Source organism: Heteronotia binoei, chromosome 21 (genome assembly GCF_032191835.1).
Source record: "Heteronotia binoei isolate CCM8104 ecotype False Entrance Well chromosome 21, APGP_CSIRO_Hbin_v1, whole genome shotgun sequence".
NCBI lineage: Eukaryota > Metazoa > Chordata > Lepidosauria > Squamata > Gekkonidae > Heteronotia > Heteronotia binoei.
This window is the reverse complement of record NC_083243.1, coordinates 15093298-15120905: the sequence shown is the minus strand read 5'-3', so window position 1 is coordinate 15120905 and position 27608 is coordinate 15093298.

Here is a 27608-nt window from a genome sequence, read left to right as displayed (position 1 = left end):
CCCCGCCCTTCTCTCTGAATCAGAGACTCAGAGTGGCTTACAATCTCTTTTATCCCACCCCCCGCACACAACAGGCACCCTGTGAGGTGGGTGGGGCTGAGAGGGCTCTCACAGCATGTCCTTTTCAAGGACAACCTCTGTGATAGCTATGGCTAACCCAAGACCATTCCAGCAGGTGCAAGCGGAGGAGTGGGAATTCAAACCTGGTTCTCCCAGACAAGAGTCCACGCACTTAACCACTACACCAAATAGAAATAAAATGCACAAAACCATCTCACCCCATCCCCCGGTCTGTGGAAAAATGGGTTTTCCACAAAACCGGTCCTTGGTCCCAAAAAGGTTGGGGACCGCTGACTTATACAGACATCCTGTTCCATCCCTTCCCAACCCCGAGGAAGGCTTTAAGCCTGGTGATGCCTTGATTGTAATGTGCAGGGGTGGAATTCTAGAAGAGGCTCCTTTGCATATTAGGCCACACACCCCTGATGTAGCCAATCCTCCAAGAGCTTACAGGGCTCTTTGTTGTAAGCTCTTGGAGGATTGGCTACATCAGGGGTGTGTGGCCTAATATGCAAAGGAGCCCCTGCTAGAATTCCACCCCGCTAACGTGTATTGAAAATGATTTGTAGTCTTGTTGCTAAACCTCAAGGCTGCATGGGAAAGGTTTCTTCAAACCTGAGGAGGAAATTGTATTTTTTCTTTGGGAAACGGTATTTTTTTCAGCAACTTCTGAAGTTCAATCCCGGTGGAAGCTGGGTTCAGGTAGCTGGCTCAAGGCTGACTCAGCCTTCCATCCTCCCGAAGTCGATAAAATGAGTCCCCAGCTTGCTGGGGGTAAAATGTAGATGACTGGGGAAGGCAACGGCAAACCACCCCGTAAAAAAGTCTGCTGTGAAAACGTTGTGATGCAATGTCACCGCAGAGTCGGAAACGACTGGTGCTTGCACAGGGGACTACCTTTACCTTTATAGATAGAATACGCCCTGACTAGCCCAGATCTTGGAAGCTAAGAAAGTCAATCCTGGTTGGTTCTTGAAGGAGAGATCATGAAGGAAGTCCAGGGTCATAATGCGGAGGCCGGCAATGGCAAACCACCTCTGTTCCTCTCTTGCTTTGGAAATCCTTCCGGACTACAGGCTGTGTTCCCTCTAAGCCGTGGAGTCTTGTGAGCAAAAATTCTACTTTGTAAGCTACTGGCATTAAAGTTGTGAGCTACGGCATAAATTATTTTATTGATTCGATTTGATTTGAATCCCGCCCTCCCCGCCAAAGCAGGCTCAGGGCGGCTCACAGCATAAAAGCACTAAAAACAGTTAAAACGAGACACATTATAAACCATACATTCTATAAATTATTCATTTTATATTTACAACAATCAAAATTCATTTGGCGCTAGATCTTGATGTCACACATATTTCAGTTGTTGAGTTTTTCAATGGCGACGGTATTCCTTCTACGATGTAGGCTCCAAGTTAATTAAAAGCCAGCTGGAAGAGAGTGGTTCTGCAGGCCTTGCGGAACTGGGCAAGGTTCTGCAAGGCCCACACTTCCTTCTGGCAGTTGATTCCACCAGTGGGGGGCTGCAACCGAGAAGGCCCTGCCTCTGGTGACTTTCAGTTTGGCCTTCTTTGGCCCAGGGATTACCAACAGATTTTGTGAGCCAGACTGAAGTGCCCACTGGGGAATATATGGGGAGAGACAATCACTAAGGCAGGCAGGTCCTTGGCCAAAGTAGTATGCTCTGGGGCTATTTCTCCTGAGCTAAAACAAAAAATGTGTGAGCTGAAGGCTAAAAATATTAGGCCACACGCCCCTGATGCAGCCAATCCTCCTGGAGCTTCCAGGAGGCCCTGGACGAAGAGCCCTGTAAGCTCTTGGAGGATCGGCTACCTCAGGGGGTGTGTGGCCTAATAGGAAAAGGAGTTCCTGCTATTAAAAAAAAAAAGCCCTGCTAGTGGGTCACCGTAAGTCAGCTGTGGCTTGACGCCACTTTCCAGCAGCATAGGCAGAATTGGGGCTTTTATTGTAGCAGGAACTCCTTAGCCTATTAGGCCGCACCCCCTGATGTAGCCAATCCTCCAAGAGCTTACAGGGCTCTTAGTACAGGGCCTACTGGAAGCTCCAGGAGGATTGGCTACATCAGGGGTGTGTGGCCTAATATGCAAAGGAGGTCCTGCTAGAATTCCTTACAGGGCTCTCAGTACAGGGCCTACTGGAAGCTCCAGGAGGATTGGCTACATCAGGGGGGCGTGGCCTGATATGCAAAGGAGCTCCTGCTACAAAAAAAAAAAGCCCTGGGTAGAATAAAACCCAGGTGTCCACCAGAACCGGATGAACAATTAGGCCAAGTAGGCATTGGCCTATGAGCCCCCCACACCTTTAGGGGCTCCGGACCGGCTTTCCCCTTCTGGTTTCCCCCCTACTTATAGCCCTCCCAGCCTGCATGTGCAAGTAGCAACTAAGCTGCTCTTTGCCCAACTTGCCTGGTGCGGCTGCTGCCATCATCATCGCCAAGTTTGCCTCTCTTTGCCTCTCCCCTGCAGCTCAGTAAAAGGTGCTTTTAAGAAGGTGCCTGCAGGCTGAAGCAGGGGCTGCCAGCAGCGGGGTGGGTGCTCAGACTCTCGATAGCGGCTAACTGGATAAACTCCTCTCTGCCATCGTTAGAATATTGGCTTCAGAAATTATGGGAACTGCTGGTAATCAATAAGGCAGCTTGCAACTCATTCAAATTGAATTTAGAGCAGCATGAAGGATGTGTTGTTTCGGTTTGGTTTCCTTGAATATCGTATTTAATGGAACAATATCAAGGCAACAGCCCACGATGTGGCTTGCAACAGTGCCTTTTGCGCAAGCTGTAAATCCGTCTTGTTCTCCTGTCTGCAGTGGAAACACACAGCGTTGATGGCAGGGGGCTAGGGGAGAGCCTCCGAATTCATTTTACAGAATTCATTTTACAGAAAACCGATTTATTTTTTTGATTTGGAGTGATTTGGTATATTCTGCACAACTTGACTTTTAGGCCTTGTACTTTGTTTTCAACCTTAGATTGATCTTGTCTATGTGAACTGTACGGACGTGTCACGGTTGTAATTGTAAGCATTAAATAAAATGTTTTAAAATTGAAAAAAAAACATAATTCGTGAGGGACCCCCCCCCCCCAAGATCACAACTGCCTAGGGGCCATCACAGGGTTTAAATCAGCACCGGTGGCCACTAAGTATGTTGTTCTTGCGTTTGACGCAAGCTAGGGCCTTCTCGGTGGCAGCACCAGAATTGTGGAATGCTCTCCCAGAGGCCATAAGGGCCCTGCGGGATCTTTCTATTTTCCGCAGGGCCTGTAAGACCGAATTGTTCCGACAGGCCTCTGATATCTAAGCGGGACATCATTATAGAATGCTATGTGATCGCCGTCAGAAAAGAAGAGCTCACTTATATTGTAGTGACGCAGCACCACGAAATGGTTTTGAAATCTTAAATTGTAATTATGTTTTATTGGCTTTTGTTTGTTTTAACGTGAATATGAATGTTGTCAGCCGCCCTGAGTCCACTTGCGGAGAGGGCGGGAAAGAAATTTGAAGTAATAAATAATAAATAAATAATAAGCATTGGCATCTCGGGAGCAGACAACAACGTGCAAATATCCTCTCCCCCCCCCAAAAAAAATGGTTCATGCGTTGTCTTTAAGTTAAAGAGTCTCAGAAATCCCTGCAAATCCCCCTATGCGAAGCACCGCTTTCTCTCCTTCGTGCAGAGAGTGCCAGTCTGAGAAGGATGTTCGCTCACTCCCGTGATGAGTCTTGGCACTGACGAGCTATTTTAGTCCTCGGAGGACTGATTAATTTGGTGCTCCGAGGGGAAGAACACTCCCCGGCTCTCCCCAAGCCCCTGCCGTCAACGCTCTGCCGTTTTCACTGCGGACAAGAGAGCAAGATGGATTTACAGCTTGCGCAAAAGTCACTGTCACAAGCCACATCGTGGGCTGTTTCCTTGATCAGGAAAGCAAGTAGAACAAAGCGCCAAAGAGCAACGCTTGGGAAAACTCCTCAAGGGCTGCGGCAATCTTGCCACCAACTCATAAGAACATCAGTGAAGCCATATTGGATCAGGCCAATGGCCCATCCAGTCCAACACTCTGTGTCACAAAAGAACATAAGAGAAGCCATATTGGATCAGGCCAATGGCCCATCCAGTCCAACACTCTGTGTCACAAAAGAACATAAGAGAAGCCATGTTGGATCAGGCCAGTGGCCCATCCAGTCCAACACTCTGTGTCACACGGTGGCCATATAAACTAGGTGCCATCAGGAGGTCCATCAGTGGGGCCAGGAGAAGCCCTCCCATTGTGCCCCCCCAAGAACCAACAATACAGAGCATCACTGCCCCAGGCATAAGAACATAAGAGAAGCCATGTTGGAACAGGCCAATGGCCCATCCAGTCCAACAGTCCATGTCACACAGTGGCCAAAAAACCCCAGGTGCCATCAGGAGGTCCATCAGTGGGGCTAGGATACTAGAATAAATCCAATAAATCCAATATCTTCTAGAAGCCTTCCCACTGTTGACCACCCCCAAGCACCAAGAAAACAGAGAATCACTGCCCCGGACATAAGAACATAAGAGAAGCCATGTTGGATCAGGTCAATGGCTTATCCAGTCCAATACTATGTCACACAGTAGCCAAAAAACCCAGGTGCCATCAGGAGGTCCATCAGTGGGGCCAGGACACTAGAAGCCCTTCCACTGTGCCTCCCCAAAGCACCAAGAATACAGGGCATCACTGCTCCATACAGAACAAGAAGAAGAATTGCAGATTTATACTCCACCCTTCTCTCTGAATCAGAGACTCAGAGCAGCTTACAATCTCCTATATCTTCTCCCCCCACAACAGACACCCTGTGAGGTGGGTGGGGCTGAGAAGGATCTCACAGCAGCTGCCTTTTCAAGGACAACCTCTGCCAGAGCTATGGCTGACCCAAGGCCATTCCAGCAGGTGCAAGTGGAGGAGTGGGGAATCAAACCCGGTTCTCCCAGATAAGAGTTCACGCACTTAACCACTACACCAAACTGTTCTTCTCATAAGAACATAACAGAAGCCATGTTGGATCAGGCCAATGGCCCATCCAGTCCAACACTCTGTCACACAATGGCCAAAAAAACACCAGGTACCATCAGGAGGTCCATCAGTGGGGCCACCATGGGGCTCAGATCCTAACAGAGTTACCAGGTTCCCCTGTCTGTCTGTGGAGGAGAAACGGGTATGTTGCCAAACCCAGGTTGGAAGATTCTTGGAGATTTGAGGATTGAACCAGGGAGGACAGGGACCTCAGAGGGGTACAATGCCACAGATTTGCTATTTCTTTAGTAGGCTTATATTCCACCCTTTCCCATAAACGGGCTCAAGGCGGATCACAACATACAATAATAACAATTTAAAAAACTACAGAGTTATGGAGATCCGGGCCCTACCTGGCTTGTTAGCCTTTCGTAGGGCCTGTAAAACAGAGCTGTTCTGCCAGGTTTTTGGGTGAAGAAGATGATGACGATATTGGATTTATATCCCGCCCTCCACTCCGAAGAGTCTCAGAGTGGCTCACAATCTCCTTTACCTTCCTCCCCCACAACAGACACCCTGTGAGGTAGATGAAGATATTGGATTTCTATCCCGCCCTCCACTCCGAAGAGTCTCAGAGCAGCTCACAATCTCCTTTACCTTCCTCCCCCACAACAGACACCCTGTGAGGTAGATGAAGATATTGGATTTATAGCCCGCCCTCCACTCCGAAGAGTCTCAGAGCGGCTCACAATCTCCTTTACCTTCCTCCCCCACAACAGACACCCTGTGAGGTGGGTGGGGCTGGAGAAGGCTCTCACAGCAGCTGCCCTTTCAAGGACAACTCCTACGAGAGCTATGGCTGACCCAAAGCCATGCCAGCAGGTGCAAGTGGAGGAGTGGGGAATCAAACCCGGTTCTCCCAGATAAGAGTCCGCACACTTAACCACTACACCAAACTGGCTCTCCATGTGAGGCGGCGGGCATCTATTCACCAGATCGGTTGGCCTTCCCTACAGTACTAATCTACTGTGCTGATTTGCTGCATCATGGTTATACCATCTTGGTTCTGTCGGACTGAACATCATAATCGGTTTTTACTGTTAGGCTGTTTTATTGTTACGTTGATTTTATTGTGATTTTATTGTTCATGTTGTGCTTCACACTGAGCCCCTATGGGGAATGGACAGAATATAAACAAACAGATGATGATGATGATATTGGATTTATATCCCGCCCTCCACTCCGAAGAGTCTCACAGCGGCTCACAATCTCCTTTACCTTCCTCCCCCACAACAGACACCCTGTGAGGTGGGTGGGGCTGGAGAGGGCTCTCACATCAGCTGCCCTTTCAAGGACAACCTCTGCCAGAGCTATGGCTGACCCAAGGCCATTCCAGCAGCTGCAAGTGGAGGAGTGGGGAATCAAACCCGGTTCTACCAGATAAGAGTCCGCACACTTAACCACTACACCAAACCGGCTCTGATAATAATGATAATGATAAGGATGATAATAGTAATAATATAAACTCTACATTAAGATTAAGCAAGTAAAAACAATAAGAGTAAATAGAGTGCACCACAGGCGGGAAGGGCACATCATACAAGGTAAACAGTTGTAGGCCCAGACTAAATGATGGTGGTAGCAGCAGGCTAGGACTGTAGTCGGACACAAGGTCACCACAAGTGAAGCCAACTGATGGAATAATAGCTGGAATAGCCATAAGCCCGGCGGAATAGCTCCGTCTTGCGGCCCCTACGAAACGGCAGTAGCTCAGGTAGGGCCCGGATCTCCATAGGGAGCTGATTGCACCAGGCAGGGGCCAGGACCGAAAAGGCCCTGGTTGAGGCAAGTTGGACGTCCTTTGGGCCAGGGGTCAAGAGCTCACCCTCCGAAGCACCTGTTTTCTCCAGGGGAACTGATCTCTCTAGCTTGGACATGAGCTGTAATTTCCATGGGATCTTATGTTCTTATTCCTGGGTCCCCACCTGGCATCCCTAGGTCCTCAACAGAGTCTCTGAATGCCACCGCCTTCCTTTCATTAAAGATCTACAACCCACGCCTTGTAAACCCTGAGGTGCAATTCTGAAGGCAGTTTGTCGTTAAAACAAGGAAAACTGGTTGGTGGATGAAGGCAAGCCCACTCCCCCGCAACGTATGGGAAGCTAGAGGGCTCCCCCTTCACAGTTTTAAGCAGAGCGTGTTCCAGGATATGCTTTTGTGCTATTCCTAGAAGATTCTGAACACACCAACATCGTCCAGAATCACTCGGATACTGAGGTGGGGTGGGGGTTTGCGTCTAAGCAGGTCTGCTCAAAAGTGCCATTTTATTGTGGTGCTTGCTCTCAGGAAAGTGCTCATGGGACTGCAGGCTAAAAGAGCCCGTTACCTAAGAAACTCCATGCCACACTCATGCGTGCAACTTGTGGGAATTCAAGTACAGCACGAATCCAGCCATACCCCTCAGCCGGTTCCAGCGCCTCATCACCATCTCTCATTATAACTTGCGAGGCACTGCATGGCCAAACCATAGTATAGCCCAGGGGTGGCCAAACTGTGCCACATGTGGCTCTTTCACACACATTGTGCGGCTCTTGAAGCCCCCACCACTCCATCGGCCAGCTTGCAGAAAGCATATCTCACTTTAAATCACTTCTCCAACACAAGCCCAGTCAGCGACTTGGAGAATGCATTGAAAGTTAAAGCTGCTTTCTTTCCACCTCTCCTCCTCTTTCCCCACCCATTTATTTTCCTTCCTTCCTTCGGCTTGGAGAATGCATTTAAAGTTGCTTTCTTTGAGAGCCAGTTGGTGTGTGGACTCTTACCTGGGAGAACCAGGTTTGATTCCCCACTCCTCCACTTGCACCTGTTGGAATGGCCATGGGTCAGCCATAGCTCTGGCAGAATTGTCCTTGAAAGGGCAGCTGCTGTGAGAGTCCTCTCAACCCCACCCACCTCACAGGGTGTCTGTTGTGGGGGAGGAAGATAAAGGAGATTGTGAGCCACTCTGAGATTCGGACTGGAGGGCAGGATATAAATCCAAATATCTTTCCACCTCCCCCTCCCTTCCTCAATCTAATTGCCTGCTGCCTACCTTCCTATCTTGTGACTCTCAAACATCTGACATTTATTCTACGTAGCTCTTGTGTTAAGCAACTTTGGCCACCCCTGGTATAGTACATAAGGAAAGAAAAAGTAAAAGGAGGGGAAAGAAACTACGTCCCAAGAGCAAGGTTAAAGATAATACTCAGCTGTCTTACACTGCACATGAACTACATAACATCAGCATTTCCCTAAATGAAGTCTCCTAAATGGGTTACTCATAACGTGGCATTACTAAGCAAAGCGCTAAGTAAGGCGTCTTTTGAATCACACTGTCCCAACATCTTGTGACATTTGGAATATCTTGCGACTTTTGCAATACGGTCCGTTTTAACAGCCTGAACATTTCTTGGACTTCATCTCCCCAGCCATCCGACGGCGGTCTGTTCTTGGATTTCTGAACTTTGGTGAAGGTGGAGTGGTCAAGGCACAGCTGGCTTGTGGCCTGGCTCACTTTCTAATAACCCTTGGAAGGCATCACGAAAAGGATCAGGAGTCAACATGGTGCCCACGGGCCCCACAAAGAGGACCCCCGCTGCAAGCCAGTACACCAGGCCAACTCTCAGAACAGCAACACAGAGGCCTGATCCAGCAGGGCTTCTCTTATGTTCTTCTGCCCATCAGTGGCTATGAGCCACCAGGTACAGATGGAACTCTCTGGAGAGCCAGTTTGGTGTAGTGGTGAAGTGTGAGGACTCTTATCTGGGAGAACCGGGTTCGATTCCCCACTCATAAGAACATAAGAGAAGCCATGTTGGATCAGGCCAACGGCCCATCAAGTCCAACACTCTGTGTCACACAGTGGCAAAAAATTTTATATACACACATACACTGTGGCTAATAGCCACTGATGGACCTGATGGACCACTGATGGACTCCTCCACTTGCACCTGCTGGAATGGCCTTGGGTCAACCATAGCTCTGGCAGAGGTTGTCCTTGAAAGGGCAGCTGCTGGGAGAGCCCTCTCCAGCCCCACCCACCTCACAGGGTGTCTGTTGTGGGGGAGGAAGGTAAAGGAGATTGTGAGCCGCTCTGAGACTCTTTGGAGTGGAGGGCGGGATATAAATCCAATAACTTCATCTACCTCACAGGGTGTCTTTTGTGCGGGAGGAAGGTAAAGGAGATTGTGAGCCGCTCTGAGACTCTTCGGAGTGGAGGGCGGGATATAAATCCAATATCTTCATCTACCTCACAGGGTGTGTTGTGGGGGAGGAAGGGAAAAGAGATTGTGAGCCGCTCTGAGACTCTTTGGAGTGGAGGGCGGGATATAAATCCAATATCTTCATCTACCTCACAGGGTGTCTGTTGTGGAGGAGGAAGGTAAAGGAGATTGTGAGCCGCTCTGAGACTCTTCGGAGTGGAGGGCGAGATATAAATCCAATATCTTCATCTACCTCACAGGGTGTCTGTTGTGGGGGAGGAAGGGAAAGGAGATTGTGAGCCGCTCTGAGACTCTTCGGAGTGGAGGGCGGGATATAAATCCAGTATCTTCTTCTTCATCTTCTTCTGCAGCAGTGATGCTCTGTATTCTTGGTGCTTGTGGGAGGGGGGGGGCATGTTCAGTCAGGTGGAGCCGTAGGAACAGAGACCCCAACAGGCACACAGGCTGCGTAACTCCCACGTATTACCGTTTCAATCTCTATATTCTAGGTCAGGGATCTAGCACATCATTATATGTGTAAGCGGGCACCCGAAATCGAGGGCTGCAAACAGGTGAAAGAAACAGAAGCTTCCCCAGAGAGCACTCTGGGTTTTCCACCTCCGCACCTTGGCCGTGCCCACAAAAGCTAGCAGCAAATCTTGACAGACCATCCCATAAACACACGACAGCCCCAAACCTTTGGGTTGTAGGGTTCTTGTGCCTGAGAAGCATTGCAGGGATGCCCCTTTTCCCAGAGGTAAAGAGCCAGGCAACCCCAGAATCTATTTTATTACATTTTTGGCCACAACAGAATCTCTCACTGTTGCAAGCTGAATTGGTCCTCTTTATTATTATTGGCAGGTAAAATAGACCTAGGAGCCCCGTGGCACAGAGTGCTAAAGCTGCAGTACTGCAGTCCAAGCTCTGCTCACAACCTGAGTTCGATCCCAGCGGAAGCTGGGTTCAGGTAGCCAGCTCAAGGTTGACTCAGCCTTCCGAGGTAGGTAAAGTGAGTACCCAGCTTGCTGGGGGGGGAAAGTGTAGATGACTGGGAAAGGCAATGCCAAACCACTCTGTAAAAAGTCTGCCCGGAGTCTTGCATAGGTGCTTGCATAGGTAACTACTTTTACCTTTAAAATGATCCTAATATTGGAAACTAGGTAAAGTCCCTAACAAACAGCTTCAACAAAGTATAGGACATTGTAGTACAAGACAAAAATAACTGCCCAGCTTCTATTTCATGATAATCCTTAGTGTACAATTTTGTTGAAAAATGGTTTGTGTTTTTTTTAATTATGTAAATGTATATAAATCTAAGGATTGTGCAATGCCAACAAAATACTTGGATTTTGTTCAGTGTTAATTATTTCTATTGGAAACCTCTATCTGTATGGAAATCTGCACAACTGCATGGTATTGTTGTTTTGATATAATTCAATATGGGAAATCAACCCTGCCTGTTCCCTGGAAGGTCAGATGCTGAAGCTGAAGCTCAAATTCTTTGGCCACCCAATGAGAAGGGAGCACTCCCTGGAGAAGATCCTGATGCTGGGAAAGACAGAAGGCAAAAGAAGAAGGAGACGGCAAAAGAGGAGATGGTTGGACATCTGATGTAACTAACATGAAATTGAGCAGACTTCAGGGGATGGTGGAAGACAGGAGGGCCTGGCGTGGTTTGGTCCATGAGGTCACAAAGAGTCAGACTCGAACATGCGACTGAACAACAACAATTCAATCAAAATGAAGATCCTGTGAATTTAGGGAGAGGCATTTTTCTGAGTTTCCTGCATTGTGCAAGGTATTGGACTAGATAACCTTGGAGGTCCCTTCCAATTCTATGATTCTATGAAAAAATTAAGATGATGATGATATTAGATTTATATCCCGCCCTCCACTCCGAAGAGTCTCAGAGCGGCTCACAATCTCCTTTCCCTTCCTCCCCCACAACAGACACCCTGTGAGGTGGGTGGGGCTGGAGAGGGCTCTCACAGCAGCTGCCCTTTCAAGGACAACTCCTGCAAGAGCTATGGCTGACCCAAGGCCATTCCAGCAGCTGCAAGTGGAGGAGTGGGGAATCAAAGCCTTTTCTCCCAGATAAGAGTCCGCACACTTAACCACTACACCAAACTGGCTCTCCGTTTAAAGTTTAAAGAGCCTGGGTATATGTGCATGAGTTCTCACAGCACCCTTTCCAAATCAGAAAAAGCAATGCGGTACCCAAAGCAGGAGAGGTTGGCACAGGCTTGTGCAAATCACGGGGCGGAGCAATATTCAACCAATGCCTGGTTGGAAGACCTGCTGTTCCAATTCCCAGCATCAGGGCAAAATTGCAACACCAGCTTCACCCAATCTGTATCTTTTTGCCAGCTCGCTGGCGCACGGCCAAGGATGCCTCGAGGCGGGGCCTCCTTCCTCGGTGAGGAATGGGGCGTGAAGAGGCATTTGGACACCACAGCATGCCTCATTCAGCAATCTCGCCATCTCTCTGGGTCAGTTCCCCACCCGAAAATTCAAGGTGTGCCCCGAGAGGACCTGTAGGCTAATGTCAGATGCTTCATCTCAGGAAGTGCTCAGCAGACAAGACGGTCAGGAAGTCACCCACGTAATGATCAAGCACTGGGCAACAGTCCTCTAAGATCTCCAACTATTTGCTTGTAGGGTTCAGCCTTAAGACGTTTTGTCTGCCTTCTCCTGCCAGGCCTGGTTGCACATCTGGATGTGGCTAAATGGATTTACTTCTTCTGATTTTGTCTTCTTGGTCACTTTGAGCAACAGTGGGAGGGCTTCTGGAGTTCCAGCCCCACTGATGGACCTCCTGATAGCACCTGGGTTTTGGCCACTGTGTGACACAGAGTGTTGGACTGGAAGGGCCACTGGCCTGATCCAACATGGCTTCTCTTAAGTTCTTCTGTCTGGGGCAGTGGTCTGTCTTCTTGGTGTTTGGGGGACAAGAGTGGGAGGGCTTCTGGAGTTCTGGCCCTGCTGGTGGATCTCCTAATGGCCCCTGGGTTTTGGCCACTGTGTGACAACAGTGTTGTACTAGATGGGCCACTGGCCTAATCCAACATGGTCTCTTTTACATTCTTATGGCAGGTCACATACCCTCAGCCTGAGACTCAACTGGTTGACCTCCTGATGGCACTTGAGTTTTTTGGCTACTGTGTGACAAAGAGTGTTGGACTGGATGGGCCATTGGCCTGATCCAAGATGGCTTCTCTGATGTACTTACGTCTGGGGCAATCATGCTCTGTATTTGTGGTGCTTGGGGGGCAACTGTGGGAGGGTTTCTGGAGTTCTGGCCCTGCCAGTGGACCTCCTGATGGCACCTGGATTTTTTTGGGCCACTGCGTGACACAGAGTGTTGGACTGGAGGGGCCATTGGCCTGATCCAGTATGGCTTCTCTTATGTCTGGAACAGTGATGCTCTGTATTCAGTGGAAGGGCTTTCAAATTCCAGTTCTACTGGTGGACCTCCTGATGACCCCTGGGTTTTGGCCATTGTGTGACAATGAGTGTTGACTTGGATGGTCCATTCGCCTGATCCAACATGGCTTCTCTTACGTTCACATGCTTACCCCCCCTAAGATCAACAGACTCAGTGGAGAAGCGGGAGGTTCTCTACAGGGAAAATCTATGGCCTGAACCTTCCTCATTGGCCTAACTCCAGAACATCAAGCTCAACAACTGAGGCACATCACCAAAACAGTAGATGGTGTGAGACCTATGTGGTATGGCCATTAATAATCAACTGATTTCAGAAGCCTGGGTTCAATGCCCAGTTTGCCACTGAACTCGGCAGGTGGATGGGCAAGATGCCAATCTTGGCTTGCGTCCCTAAATAGAAGAAAGCTACCGCTATTACATAACTTCCGGTAAAAGAGAGAAATGTATGCTGCTCACAGAGTTCTAAGGTAAGGACATCACTGAAAGTTAGCTGACAATTAGGAAGGCAACCTTCATAGAGGGAGAGTGATACAATGGTCCTTTCAGAACCCACTCCGTCTTTACAAAGAATGAGCTAGAGCTTGTGAGGAAGAGACAAGGCTTTTGGGTTCCACTTAAAAGCCATCCATCTTGAAAAAGGCAACCAAATGTTTGACACCAACTAACGTGGACTGGCTTTATGTGAACGAACTTATTCTTTATCCTAACACCTCACTGAAACAACAGTGGACTGAAGGTGCAAGACTGTGAAGTGGGATAATTTGTTTCTTTAAAGTATCTGTGCACAATCTGGATGAAAGAATTTAAAGTGCCTGTGTGCACTTTGGTTTCTTTCTTTCTGCAGACTGTTTAAATTCATTTCAGCGCAGACTGCCTGGGAAAAAAGGTTATGTCTAAGTGCCTGCGTGCACTCTTGAGTTTCATAGCACGGTCTGTTTAAAGGTAGAAGATTTGGAATATTAAAGTGCCTATGTGCATATTTATATTGTTCATCTTAGATCATTTAGGAGCAGAGAAGAGGAATAGAGGAGTAAAGTCTACTCTGAAGAAGAGGGCGAAAAGTGTTTCCTATTACGTACATATAAATGTTTTGACAGAAAAAAACATCAGGTTGAAACTATACTATGACAATTTGATCCAAGCAATTTATATATTAAAGTCAATCACTCCCACAGAGACTCAACCTCCACACTGACTGCTGAATCACAAGCTGGGGGTTCCAGTCTGGTGTAGTGGTTAAGAGCCAGTTTGGTGTTGTAAGTTCTCCACCAGCCTGCACCCCAGGAAGATTATCACCCTCCCTGCATCACTGTGGGTGAATCAGTTCTGAAGACAGTCCAGCAGTTCAGCTACCTGGGGTGCATCATCTCCTCAGATGCCAAGATCGACAAGGAGATTGACAACAGGCTGGCAAAGGCAAACTGTGCATTTGGCCGACTGCACAAAAGAGTGTGGAGCAACAAGCATCTGAAAAAAGGCACAAAGATCAATGTTTACAAAGCGGTTGTGATGACAACCCTCGTCTACGGCTCCGAATCGTGGGTTTTATACCGTCATCACCTGCGACTCCTTGAGCGCTTTCATCAGCGCTGCCTTCGCACCATCCTTAACATCCACTGGAGTGACTTTGTGACCAACACTGAAGTCCTCAAGAGGGCGGAGGTTACAAGCATCGAGGCACTGCTGTTGAAGACGCAGCTGCGCTGGGCAGGGCATATTTCTAGGATGGAAAACCACCGCCTTCCCAAGATTGCTCTGTATGGCGAACTTTCCACCGGCCATCGAAATAGAGGGGCACCAAAGAAGAGGTACAAGGACTCCTTGAAGAAATCCCTTGGCACCAGTCGCATCAACCATCACCAGTGGTCTGACCTAGCCTCAGATCGCAAAGCATGGAGGCACACCATCCACCAGGCTGTCTCTTCCTTTGAGAACGCACGCATAGCTGGTCTTGAGGACAAAAGGAAATTGAGGAAGGATCGCACTGCTACAGCACCAACCCCAAATCAGACTTTTCCCTGCAGCCACTGTGGCCGGATCTGCCTGTCCCGCATTGGTCTTGTCAGCCACCAGCGAGCCTGCAGCAGACGTGGACTACTGCACCCTTCTTAAATCTTCGTTCGCCAAGTCAAGCCGAGAGAGGGTGTTGTAAGGTAATGATTAAGTGTGCAGACTCATATCTGGGAGAACCGGGTTTGATTCCCCACTCCTCCACTTGCACCTGCTGGAATGGCCTTGGGTCAGCCATAGCTCTGGCAGAGGTTGTCCTTGAAAGGGCAGCTGCTGTGAGAGCCCTCTCCAGCCCCACCCACCTCACAGGGTGCCTGTTGTGGGGGGAGAAGATATAGGAGATTGGAAGCCGCTCTGAGACTCTGTCCTTGAAAGGGCAGCTGCTGTGAGAGTCCTCTCAGTCCCACTCACCTCACAGGGTGTCTGTTGTGGGGGAGGAAGGGAAAGGAGATTGTAGGCCGCTCTGAGACTCTGTCCTTGGAAGGGCAGCTGCTGGGAGAGCCCTCTCCAGCCCCACCCACCTCACAGGGGGTCTGTTGTGGGGGGGAGAAGATATAGGAGATTGTAAGCCACTGAGTCTCTGATTCAGAGAGAAGGGCGGGGTATAAATCTGCACTTCTTCTTCCTCCTCCTCCCCCTCCTTTCATACAGGGGTTCCCAGTGTGGCACCATAGTGCTCACCAAATGTTTTTAAGAAGGGAGGGGGATTTTGCCCAGCAAGGATTCTAACTGGCTGCAGAGGCTGCTAAAAGCTCTGCAAAAACCGCCACCACGAGACAAGGATCTTCGTTGCGGGACTGCAACTAGACCTCACCTAGAGTAGCGTGTTCTGTTCTGAGCGCCACAGTTGAAGGAGGATATAGACAAGATATAACAGGGGCGTCAAACATGCAGTTCGGGGGCTGAATCAGGCTCCCGGAGGGCTCCTATCAGGCTCCTGAGCAACCGGCTGTCATCTGCTTCCTTCTCCCTCTCTCTTGCTTCCTTCTGAATAACAGTTTGCTTTACCAGGCTTGCTCAATTGCACAGGAGCTACAGAGCACAGTCTCTATTTTTTCTATTGGCTGAGGCTCCTCCCTTAGGGAGGAAAAGAGGAGGGATAGCTTGCTTTGCCAAGCTCTCTCAACTGCACAGCAGAGCTACTGAGCCAAGCCTCCCTTCCTTATATTGGTTGAGGTTCCTCCCCCTCCCCCCAAGTCCCCTGGGGAAGGAAGGAAAGAGCCAGAGCTTCCTTTGCCCAGTTCTCTGGATCCCATGGGAGAAAATCGAAGAAAGCACCTTTAAGACCAACGAGTGCTAACATTTTAAGCATGCTTTAAGATCTTTAAAATATATATTTGTGTTTGTCTGTGTTCTTTATAAAATGTATATCTCTGCTACTTAATCATAAATAGGTACACACATGGCCCAGCCTGACATGGCTTGACCCAACCTGACATGGCTTGGCCCAACAAGGTCTCCATTATGTCAGATCCAGCCCTCATAACAAATGAGTTCGACACCCCTGATTGAATGTGTCCAGAAGAGGGCAACAAAGATGGTGAGGGGTCTGTAGGCCAAGTCCTATAAGAAAAGGCTGAAAGAGCTGGGGATGTTTACATAAGAACGTAAGAGACCCATGTTGGATCAGGCCAATGGCCCATCCAGTCCAACACTCTGTGTCGCACATAAGAACATAAGAGAAGCCATGTTGGATTAGGCCAATGGCCCATCCAGTCCAACACTCCGTGTCACACTTAAGAACATAAGAGAAGCCATATTGGATCAGGCCAATGGCCCATCCAGTCCAACACTCTTGTGTCACACATAAGAAAATAAGAGAAGCCATGTTGGATTAGGCCAATGGCCCATTCAGTCCAACACTCTAGTGTCACACATAAGAACATAAGAGAAGCCATATTGGATCAGGCCAATGGCCCATCCAGTCCAACACTCTTGTGTCACACATAAGAAAATAAGAGAAGCCATGTTGGATTAGGCCAATGGCCCATTCAGTCCAACACTCTAGTGTCACACATAAGAACATAAGAGAAGCCATATTGGATCAGGCCAATGGCCCATCCAGTCCAACACTCTTGTGTCACACATAAGAAAATAAGAGAAGCCATGTTGGATCAGGCCAACGGCCCACCCAGTCCAACACTCTTGTGTCACACATAAGAACATAAGAGAAGCCATGTTGGATCAGGCCAACGGCCTATCCAGTCCAACACTCTGTATCACACAGTGGCCAAAATATATATAGCCTGGAGAGGAGATAACTGAGAGATGGTATGATCACCATCTTCAAATAGTTGATGGGCTGTCATATAGAGGATGGCGCGGAGTTGTTGTCCCGGAAGGGTGGACCAGAACCAATAGGTTGAAATGAAATCAAGAGTTTTCAACTAAACATTAGGAAGAACTTCCTGACGGTTAGCGTGGTTCCTCAGTGGAACAGGCTTCCTCAGGAGCCGGTGGGCTCTCCTTCCTTGAAGGTTTTTCAATAGAGGTAGATAGCCATCTGACAGCAATGCAGATTCTGTTAATTAGGCAGATCATGAGAAGGAGGGCAGGAAGGGCTGCATCTGTGCTTAGTTCTTGTGACCCCTTCTTACACGCCCAGGGAAATGCTGAATGCCACCTTGGGATCAGGAAGCAATTTTTCTCCAGGCGAGTTTGTCAAGGGATCTTGGAGGTTTATTACCATCTTCTGTGTATGGAACAGAGGACACTGGTTGCGGGGGAGAGGTACTTATGAATTAAACGGGGTTGGACCAGATGACCCTGGGCCTGGGGGGGTCCCTTCCAACTCTATGATTTTATGTGTAAATTAGTACTTGAACCTTTTACTTGGGGATACGGAGGATTGAACCTGGGACATTCTGCAGGCCATGCAGGTGCTCTTCCAATGACCCACAGTCTCTCCCCTAACATAAGCTCCCAGAATGCATTAAGGGAATATTCCCAGCTTGTGACTCACTTTGGTATAATCCAGGCCACATTTTGGGCAGGAGCTCACAGGAGTGAAACTCCGGAACCTCTAAATTTTGTTGTGCTCTTTCTTTCTTAAAAACCACACACACACACACACACACACAATACTTGCTTCTGGGCTTCATTGTTCAAACCCCCTGTGAGAATTTAGCTGAACTCTAGGATGTGACAAATTTTCTATTTTCCCTCACAAAAAAATGGGAAAAGAAGACTGCAGATTTATACCCCGGCCTTCTCTCTGAATCAGAGACTCAGAGCAGCTTACAATCTCCTATATCTTCTCCCCCCACAACAGACACCCTGTGAGGTGGGTGGGGCTGAGAGGGCTCTCCCAGCAGCTGCCCTTTCAAGGACAACCTCTGCCAGAGTTATGCCTGACCCAAGGCCATTTCAGCAGCTGCAAGTGAAGGAGGGGGGGAATCAAACCAGGTTCTCCCAGATAAAGAGTCGGCGCACTTAACCATTACACCAAACTGGTGTAACAAAACCAAAACATATAACATAACCAAAACATATAAAGCTGAGAGATGGAAATCTTCCTCATGCCACTGCGGCCACAGAGGAAAAAGCTATTTAAAAGAGTATGATGGGAGGAAGGTTTTATTAGGACAATTCTAATTCAAGAAGCATTTTAAGGTAAATGGTGAGCTGATATAATTTAGGACACCTTCCAGTGATGTCAAAGGTGTGTGGCATATGCAAATGAATTGTGCTAATGAGCTCCAGCACCTCTTTTTCTACAAAATGACCCCTGGTATAAGCCACTCAGACTTCAGGGAGAAGGATATAAGTGGGGCTCCACTACCAATCAGTTTGGTGTGGAGCCAGTTTGGTGTGGAGAGCCAGTTTGGTGCAGTGGTTAAGTGTGCGGACTCTTATCTGGGAGAACAGGGTTTGATTCCCCACTCCTCCACTTGCACCTGCTGGAATGGCCTTGGGTCAGCCATAGCCCTGGCAGAGGTTGTCCTTGAAAGGGCAGCTGCTGTGAGAGCCCTCTCCAGCCCCACCCACCTCACAGGGTGTCTGTTGTGGGGGAGGAAGGTAAAGGAGATTGTGAGCCGCTGTGAGACTCTTCGGAGTGGAGGGCGGGATATAAATCCAATATCATCTTCTTCTTCTTCTTCTTCTTCTTCTTCTTCTTCTTCTTCTTCTTCTATCGGCCCTCAAGCAGCAATGACCCCATCATCTGAAACAGACACTTGCCCCAAAACTCTACCTGTCTTTAAGGACTGCAATAAGCTACACCTGTCATGCAATGTTCCCTCTAAGCTGCAGAGTCTTGGGAGCAAAAATTCTACTTTGTGAGCTACTGGCATTAAAGCTGTGAGCTACTGCAAAAATTATTGTGCTCTGGGGTCATCCTTCCTGAGCTAAGGCAAAAATCTGTGAGCTGGAGGCTAAAACTCTGTGAGCTGGCTCACGGTAGCTCAGCTAAGAACACTGCAGTCACAGCTTTTTCAGGCCTCAGGGGGTCCCTTGATTTAGTGCTTCACTACTGAAGGATTAAAGGAAGGCAGCAGGATATAGCTGGGCAGTGGCTCAGTTACAGAGAACATAAGAATGTAAGAGAAGCCATGTTGGATCAGGCCAGTGGCCCATCCAGTCCAACACTGTGTCACAAAGTGGCCAAAACCCAGGGGCCATCAGGAGGTTCACCAGAAAGACCAGAACTCCAGAAGCCCTCCCGCTGTTGCCCCCCAAGCACCAAGAAGACAGAGCATCACAGCCCCTGACAGAGAGTTCCATCTAGACCTTGTGGCTAAGAGCCACTGATGGACCTCTGCTCCATATGTTGATCCAATCCCCTCTTGAAGATGTGAAAAGTTTATTGAAAATTCCAAGTTATACAGAACTTTGTTGAATGAAGAAGAAGACTGAAGATTTATAACCCAACCTTCTCTCTGAATCAGAGTCTCAGAGTGGCTTACAATCTCCTATATCTTCTCTCCCCACAACAGACACCCTGTGAGGTGGGTGGGGCTGAGAGGGCTCTCCCAGCAGCTGCCCTTTCAAGGACAACTCCTACGAGAGCTATGGCTAACCCAAGGCCATTCCAGCAGCTGCTAGTGGAGTAGTGGGGAATCAAACCCGGTTCTCCCAGGTAAGAGTCCACACACTTCATCAAGTAGATTAATTCCACACATTAACAAAAATTAAACTGCAAATAGTACTATAGCATATATAACCTTGTAGCACATACTATTCATCATTTAAGATAAAGTCCAGTTCACCAATAAATAAATAAATGAATATCCTATTAGGGATAAGTTAATTGATAATGAGGCCACAATTTTTGACTCTTAAGTTAAGAATATATCTATGCTTGAAGCTGCCACCACTTCCTGTGGCAGTGAATCCCATGAGTTAATGACTCTGCGGGTGAAGAAGGACTCCCTTTTATCTGTTTTAAGCTCATTCATTTCACTGAGCGCCCAACTGCATTCTTGTATTGGGAGAAAGGGAGAAGAGGACTTCTTTCTCTGCATTCTCTAGCCCATGCATCATCTTGTAAACCTCTATCGTCTGACCTCTCACTCAATGTTTCTGCAAGCTAAAGAGTCCTAACCTCTTTAACCTTTCTTCATAGGGAAGGTGTTCCATTCCATTCTCCTTAATCAGGGGTGGAATTCTAGCAGGAGCTCCTTTGCATATTAGGCCATACACCCCTGATGTAGTGAATGCTCCAAGAGCTTACAAAAAAGAGCCTTGTAAGCTCTTGGAGGACTGGCTATGTCAGGGGTGTGTGGCCTAATATGCAAAGGAGCTCCTGCAAGAATTCCACCTTACAAGGCTCTTTTTTGTAAGCTCCTGGAGGATTGGCTACATCGGGGGGGTGTGTGGCCTAATATCCAAAGAGCTCCTGCTAGAATTCCACCCTTAATTATTTTAGTTGCCCTTTCTTGCACCTTTTCCAATGCTGTACTATCTTTTTTGAAGCGTGGTGACCAAAACTGTACACAATATTCTAAATGAGACTGCGCCATTGATTTATGCAGGGGCATTATGATCCTGGCTGATTGGCTTTCAGTTCCCTTCCCGATAATCCCCAGCGTAGCTTTTGCTTTTTAAAATTGCAGTTGAACACTGAGTCAACACTTTTGGTGAGTTCTCTACCATGTCTCCAAGATCTCTCTCCTGGTCAGTCTCCACCAGTTCAGGTCACATTGATGTGCAGGGGTGGAATTCTAGCAGGACCTCCTTTGCATTTTAGGCCACGCCCCCTGATGTGGCCAATCCTCCAAGAGCTTACGAGGCTCTTTTTTGTAAGCTCTTGGAGGATTGGCCACATCAGGGGTGTGTGGCCTAATATGCAAAGGGGCTCCTGCTAGAATTCCACCCCTGGGCCACACCCCTCTGATGTAGCCAGTCCTTCATGAGCTTGCTAAAAAGAGCCTTGTAAGCTCTTGGAGGATTGGCTACATCAGGGGTGTGTGGCCTAATATGCAAAGGGAGCTCCTGCTAGAATTCCACCCCTTTCGATGTGTATTTAAGAGTTGGGATTTTTGGCTCCAACGTGCATTGCTTTGCCCTCACCCACGTCGAACCTCATTTGCCCCACTGATGCCTACTTGTCCAGCCTTGACAGTTCCTTCTGGAGCACCTCACAGTCCTCCCTGGCTTTCATCTGCCCTGAACAACGTAGTGCATCTGTCTGGTAAGCAGAAGGTCCCAGGTTCAATCCCCGGCGTCTCCAGTTAAAAGAATCAGTTAGGAGGTGATGGGAAAGACCTCTGCTGAGACCCTGGAGAGCTGCTGCCAGTCGGAGTAGGCAAGACTGACCTTGATGGACTAAGCATCTGGTTAGGTATCCATGTGTTCCTGTGGATCTTGTCAGACCTTGGAAGCTACGAAAGGTTGGTTCTTGAATGGGAGACCATCAAGTGCCAACCCTACTTAGAGGAAGGCAACGGCAAGCCACCTACACCTTGAAAGCCCCCTTCTGATCACCATAGGCTGGTTGCAACCAGTGCTTTTTTTTATAGCAGGAACTCCTTTGCCTATTAGGCCACACCCACCTGGTGTAGCCAGTCCTCCCAGAGCTTACATTAGACCCTGGGCTAAGAGCCCTGTAAGCTCTTGGAGGATAGGCTACATCAGGGGGTGTGGTCTAACATGCAAAGAAGGTCCTGCTAGAATTCCTTACAGGGCTCTAAGTACAGGGCCTACTGGAAGCTCCAGAAGGATTGGCTGCATCAGGAGGGCGTGGCCTAATATGCAAAGGAGGTCCTGCTAGAATTCCTTACAGGGCTCTCAGTACAGGGCCTACTGGAAGCTCCAGGAGGATTGGCTACATCAGGGGGTGTGGCCTAATATGCAAAGAAGGTCCTGCTAGAATTCCTTACAGGGCTCTCAGTACAGGGCCTGCTGGAAGCTCCAGGAGGATTGGCTGCATCAGGGGGGCGTGGCCTAATATGCAAAGGAGGTCCTGCTAGAATTCCTTACAGGGCTCTAAGTACAGGGCTGCATCAGGGGTGTGTGGCCTAATATGCAAAGAAGGTCCTGCTAGAATTCCTTACAGGGCTCTCAGTACAGGGCCTACTGGAAGCTCTTGAAGGATTGGCTACATCAGGGGTGTGTGGCCTAATATGCAAAGGAGGTCCTGCTAGAATTCCTTACAGGGCTCTCAGTACAGGGCCCACTGTAAGCTCTTGGAGGATTGGCTACAGCAGGGAGTGTGGCCTAATAGGCAAAGGAGTTCCTGCTACAAAAAAAGTCCTGGTTGCAACTCAACAGCGCTTGCATACGTACTGGGGGGGGGGGTATCCGTGAAGCTGCCTTCTACTGAATCGGACCATCGGTCCATCAAAGTCAGTATTGTCTGCTAAGACCGGCAGTGTCTCTCCAGGGTCTCTGACTGAGTTCTTTCCCATCACCTCCTGCCTGGTTCTTTTCACTGCAGATGCCGGATACTGAACCTGGGACTTTCTGCATGCCAAGCAGATGCTCTACCACTGAGCCACCCCACCCCCTCCATTGAACCATCAATTCCCAGCATCTCCAGTTAAAAGAATCAGGTAGGAGGTGATGGGAAGGACCTCTGCTGAGTCCCTGGAGAGCTGCTGAACTGTCTATACTGACTAACAATTATCTCAGCAACTGCGGACAGAAGCCCAAAGATGCCAAGGTCTGCACATGGGACCTTTTAAACACAAACCATAAACTCTGTCATTGCATCGTAACGAGGGCTTTTTTCTGTAGAATGAACTCCTTTGCCTATTAGGCCACACCCCCTGATGTAGCCAATCCTCCTGGAGCTTCCAGTAGGCCCTGTACTGAGAGCCCTGTAAGGAATTCTAGCAGGACCTCCTTTGCATATTAGGCCACACACCCCTGATGTAGCCAATCCTCCTGGAGCTTCCAGTAGGCCCTGTACTGAGAGCCCTGTAAGGAATTCTAGCAGGACCTCCTTTGCATATTAGGCCACACCCCCTGATGCAGCCAATCCTCCTGGAGCTTCCAAAAGGCCCTGTACGAAGAGCCCTGTAAGGAATTCTAGCAGGACCTCCTTTGCACATGAGGCCACACACCCCTGATGCAGCCAATCCTCCTGGAGCTTCCAGTAGGCCCTGTACTGAGAGCCCTGTAAGGAATTCTAGCAGGACCTCCTTTGCATATTAGGCCACACCCCCTGATGTAGCCAATCCTCCAGGAGCTTCCAGTAGGCCCTGTACTGAGAGCCCTGTAAGGAATTCTAGCAGGACCTCCTTTGCCTATTAGGACACACACCCCTGATGTAGCCAATCCTCCTGGAGCTTCCAGTAGGCCCTGTACTGAGAGCCCTGTAAGGAATTCTAGCAGGACCTCCTTTGCATATTAGGCCACACCCCCTGATGTAGCCAATCCTCCAGGAGCTTCCAGTAGGCCCTGTACTGAGAGCCCTGTAAGGAATTCTAGCAGGACCTCCTTTGCATATTAGGCCACACACCCCTGATGTAGCCAATCCTCCTGGAGCTTCCAGTAGGCCCTGTACTGAGAGCCCTGTAAGGAATTCTAGCAGGACCTCCTTTGCATATTAGGCCCCACCCCCCTGATGTAGCCAATCCTCCTGGAGCTTCCAGTAGGCCCTGTACTGAGAGCCCTGTAAGGAATTCTAGCAGGACCTCCTTTGCATATTAGGCCACACCCCCTGATGTAGCCAATCCTCCAAGAGCTTACAGGGAGTACAGGGACTGCCGTAAGCTCCAAGAGGATTGGCGACATCACGGGGTGTGGCCTAATACGCAAAGGAGTTCCTGCTACAAAATAAAAAGCCATAGCCCTTAACCCTATGTCTAGAGTAAGAACTTTCCCCACCATCCTATATCTACACAGACCCGCGTTCAAAAGAAAGTACAAAGCAATTAGCAGGTAATAATTTCAGGGGTAGGAGCCTCGTGACATAGAGCGGTAAGCTGCAGTGCTGCAGTCCAAGCTCTGCTCCCGACCGGAGTTCGATCCCCGGCAGAAGCTGGGTTTTCAGGTAGCTGGCTTGAGGTTGACTGAGCCTTCCATCCTTCCAAGGTCGGTCAAATGAGTCCCCAGCTTGCTGGGGGGGAAAGGGTAGATGACTGGGGAAGGCAATGGCAAGCCACCCCGTCAAAAGTCTGCCGTGAAAACGTCATGCTGCGACGTCACCCCATGGTGCTTGCACAGGGGACTACTTTTAATTTCAGGGGTAGCCTTGTTTGACTGTAGTACAACAGACAGATTCAAGTCCAGTGGCAGCTTAGAAGCCAACAAGATTTTCGGGGTACGGTCTTTCAAGAGTCAAAGTTCCCTTCGGCAGATACAAGTAGGAATGTAGACTCACCGAGTCTTTACATCCCAGCCGGAAGATGGGAGGGGTTTGCAGAGAATGGAGTCAGGATACAAAGGTACAATGCAAAATTTTATCAGCTTGAATACAGCAGGGGAGAAGTAGGAATGTAAGAGAAGCCATGCTGGATCAGGCCAATGGCCCATCCAGGCCAACCCTCTGCGCCCCACAGTGGCCAAAACTCAGGGGCCATCAGGAGGTCCACCAGCCGGGTCAGAACTCCAGAAGCCCTCCCACTGTGGCCCCCCCAAGCACCAAGAAGACAGCGCATCACTGCCCCAGACAGAATGCTCCATCTATCCCTTGTGGCAAATAGCCACCGGTGGATCTCTGCTCCATCAGTATCTGGGAGCAGAAAATTAGCAGCTGTCACGAGATGAGAGTCCTATATCCCTGCTTAGCCCCAGGACAAGGTGGTTCCATTTTTCCCCGAACTGGTGAATGAACTCCAGTTCAGCAATCCCACATTGCAATCTCCCCTTGAAGTTTCTCTCTCCGAGGACTGCGGGCGAAGAGATTGTTTCAGTGGGCGCTCAAGTTCAGACATATCGGAAAGCCCTGGAGGCCAAGGCTGTTCTTGCACACCGGAGTGGAAGAACCGCTCTTTCCCGACCAACCTCTGCCGCTGTCTTGTGGGTCCGGCCGCCGCCCAGCCTCCGAGAAAGCTCCCCACCTTTTACAGCTCAGTCTTGTGCAAGAAGAACAAAGCCACAGCAAAGCCTCCTCTCGCAACAGGTGCCGGTGAACGAACCACTGCATCAGCGCGGAGTGCACGGGAAGGGAGACGGAACCACCCTGTGGGAGCAGCATGCTCGAGGCCCACCTGCGTGTGTGCTGGGAGACAAGTCCCCGGGGAACAGGTAGACGAAGGACTTCCTTCTCATTCCCACAAATGCCAGAGAGGAGGCTGCCGAGGAAGCGGACGGCTCTCAAGGGCACGAGATTGCTCTGGGGGGGCTGTGGCTCAGTAGCAGAGCATTCCCCCCCAACAGCATCTCCAGTTACGGTTGCCAATTCAAGAAATACCTGGGGACTTTGGGGGTGGAGTCAGAAGACTTTGGGGGTGGAGCCAGGAGCAAGGGTGTGACAAGCATCACTGACTTCCTAAGGGAGTTCCGGCCATTGCATTTAAAGGGACCGCACACCTTTTAAATGCCTCCCCTCCATTGGAAATAATGAAGGATAGGGACACCTCTTTTTTTAGGGCTCATCAAATAAAGAAGAAGATATTGGATTTATATCCTGCCCTCCACTCCGAAGAGTCTCAGTGGCTCACAATCTCCTTTACATTTCCTCCCCCACAACAGACATCCTGTGAGGTGGGTGGGGCTGGAGAGGGCTCTCACAGCAGCTGCCCTTTCAAGGACAACTCCTGCCAGAGCTATGGCTGACCCAAGGCCATGCTAGCAGGTGCAAGTGGAGGAGAGGGGAATCAAACCCGGTTCTCCCTGATAAGAGTCCACACACTTAACCACTACACCAAATCGGGTCTCCGAGACTCTCTGATAATCCTTTTGAAACTTGGGGGATGTTTTGAGGAGAGGCCAGATGCTATGCTGAAAATCTGGTGCCTCTCCCTCAAGAAACAGCCCCCCCCCGCCGAGTCCCAGATGCCCACAAATCAATTCTCCATTATACTCCATGGGAATCAGTCTCCATAGGGAATAACGGAGTGCTCAGCAGACGTTTCCCTCCCCCTCCTTGCTTTCTGATGACCCTGAAGCGGGGGGGGGGAGGGCCTCCAAACCAGGGGATCCCCTGCCCCCCAAAAAGAACCAGGCAGTGAATGATGTGCAAGACCTCAGCTTGAAACCCCGCTGCCAGTCCGAGTAGATAATTCTGACTCTGATGGACTGAGGGTCTAGTTCAGTATACAGCAGCTTTGCACAGGTTCACTGCCTAGGCTGCCGGCTGCCGTTCCAATCCTGCCTTTACAGCATGTCCGTGTTTGCTCTCCCCCGTTGCAAACCAGGTGGATTATCCAGACCTCTTAACCCAGTTTTCGACAGAATGGGGGAATTACGGCCCAAAGGTGGCCAGTTCCTTATTGCAATGCAAGCACATCGGTTATAATTGCATCTTTCCCCCGGAATCTGGAATGGAGCACGGACTGCTATCAACCACACCCTCCCACAGTTACTAGCCAAGGAAAAGGTGGGAGGTGGGGGGACAGAAAAGGAGAGAACCCAGATGTATGGGGAGGGGGAAGCCAGCCGTGACAGCATGAGTAACCATGGCAACCCGGTTGCCCAAAGCCCCCTCCTCTCCATCCCTCCTGTTGCAGCCCCTCAACTCGGGTGAGGTTTTTATGACTACGGCAAAGGCAGATTCCGCCCCATGCAGGCGGGCGCACCGGGGGTAAAATAAGGCGCACATGCTGGTACAAAAGAAGATTCTTCCCTTACCTCGTGGAAGAGCATTTGGCTTTCTTTCCCCCACGCCACACGCCCCCCCTCCATTGTGCTCCTGATTTATCGCCCCAACCCACATGGGGAGGACCACCCAGATCTTCAAGGACCACCCAAACACGCCCCCCCCCTAAAATTAGAAAATCGAAGGAGCGGAAGGTAGATCACCTCTCTTCATCCTTGGGGAAGGAGGGGAGAGAAGGCAGAGACGATGGAGCCCAGGCGGATACGAAAAGCTAACAGCCGGTTCTGCAGCAGCAGCCTGGAGAAAACCTGATTATGCCTCCTCTTTTTTTTTCCCCTGGAGAAAGCAAAGCTTAAAAGAGCAAATTAGACAAACCCAGGGCTGCCCCAAGGCAACGCAGGGGGCCCGCCCCCCTCTCCCGCTTCCCAAATCTTTGCAGCTTCCTATGCAAACCGGGAAAAGGAGGGAGGGGGGGGGGGTGCCTAAAAATGGAAGTTCGGCTTCCTTTCTCGAGTGCCAACCCAAGCGCAATTTTTTTAAAGGCGCTGCGGCGGAGAAATGGCAAGTTTGTGCTCGGAAAGTTAATGGGAAACGGGTCACTGCGAAGGGGTTGGGGGGTTGGAGGGAGGGGGTTCTATTGAACCAGTCTATGGAGCCCTGAATTCGAGAGCTGATTTGGGGAGTGGGGGGGGGGGACTACGCTCGGTCGGTGCTG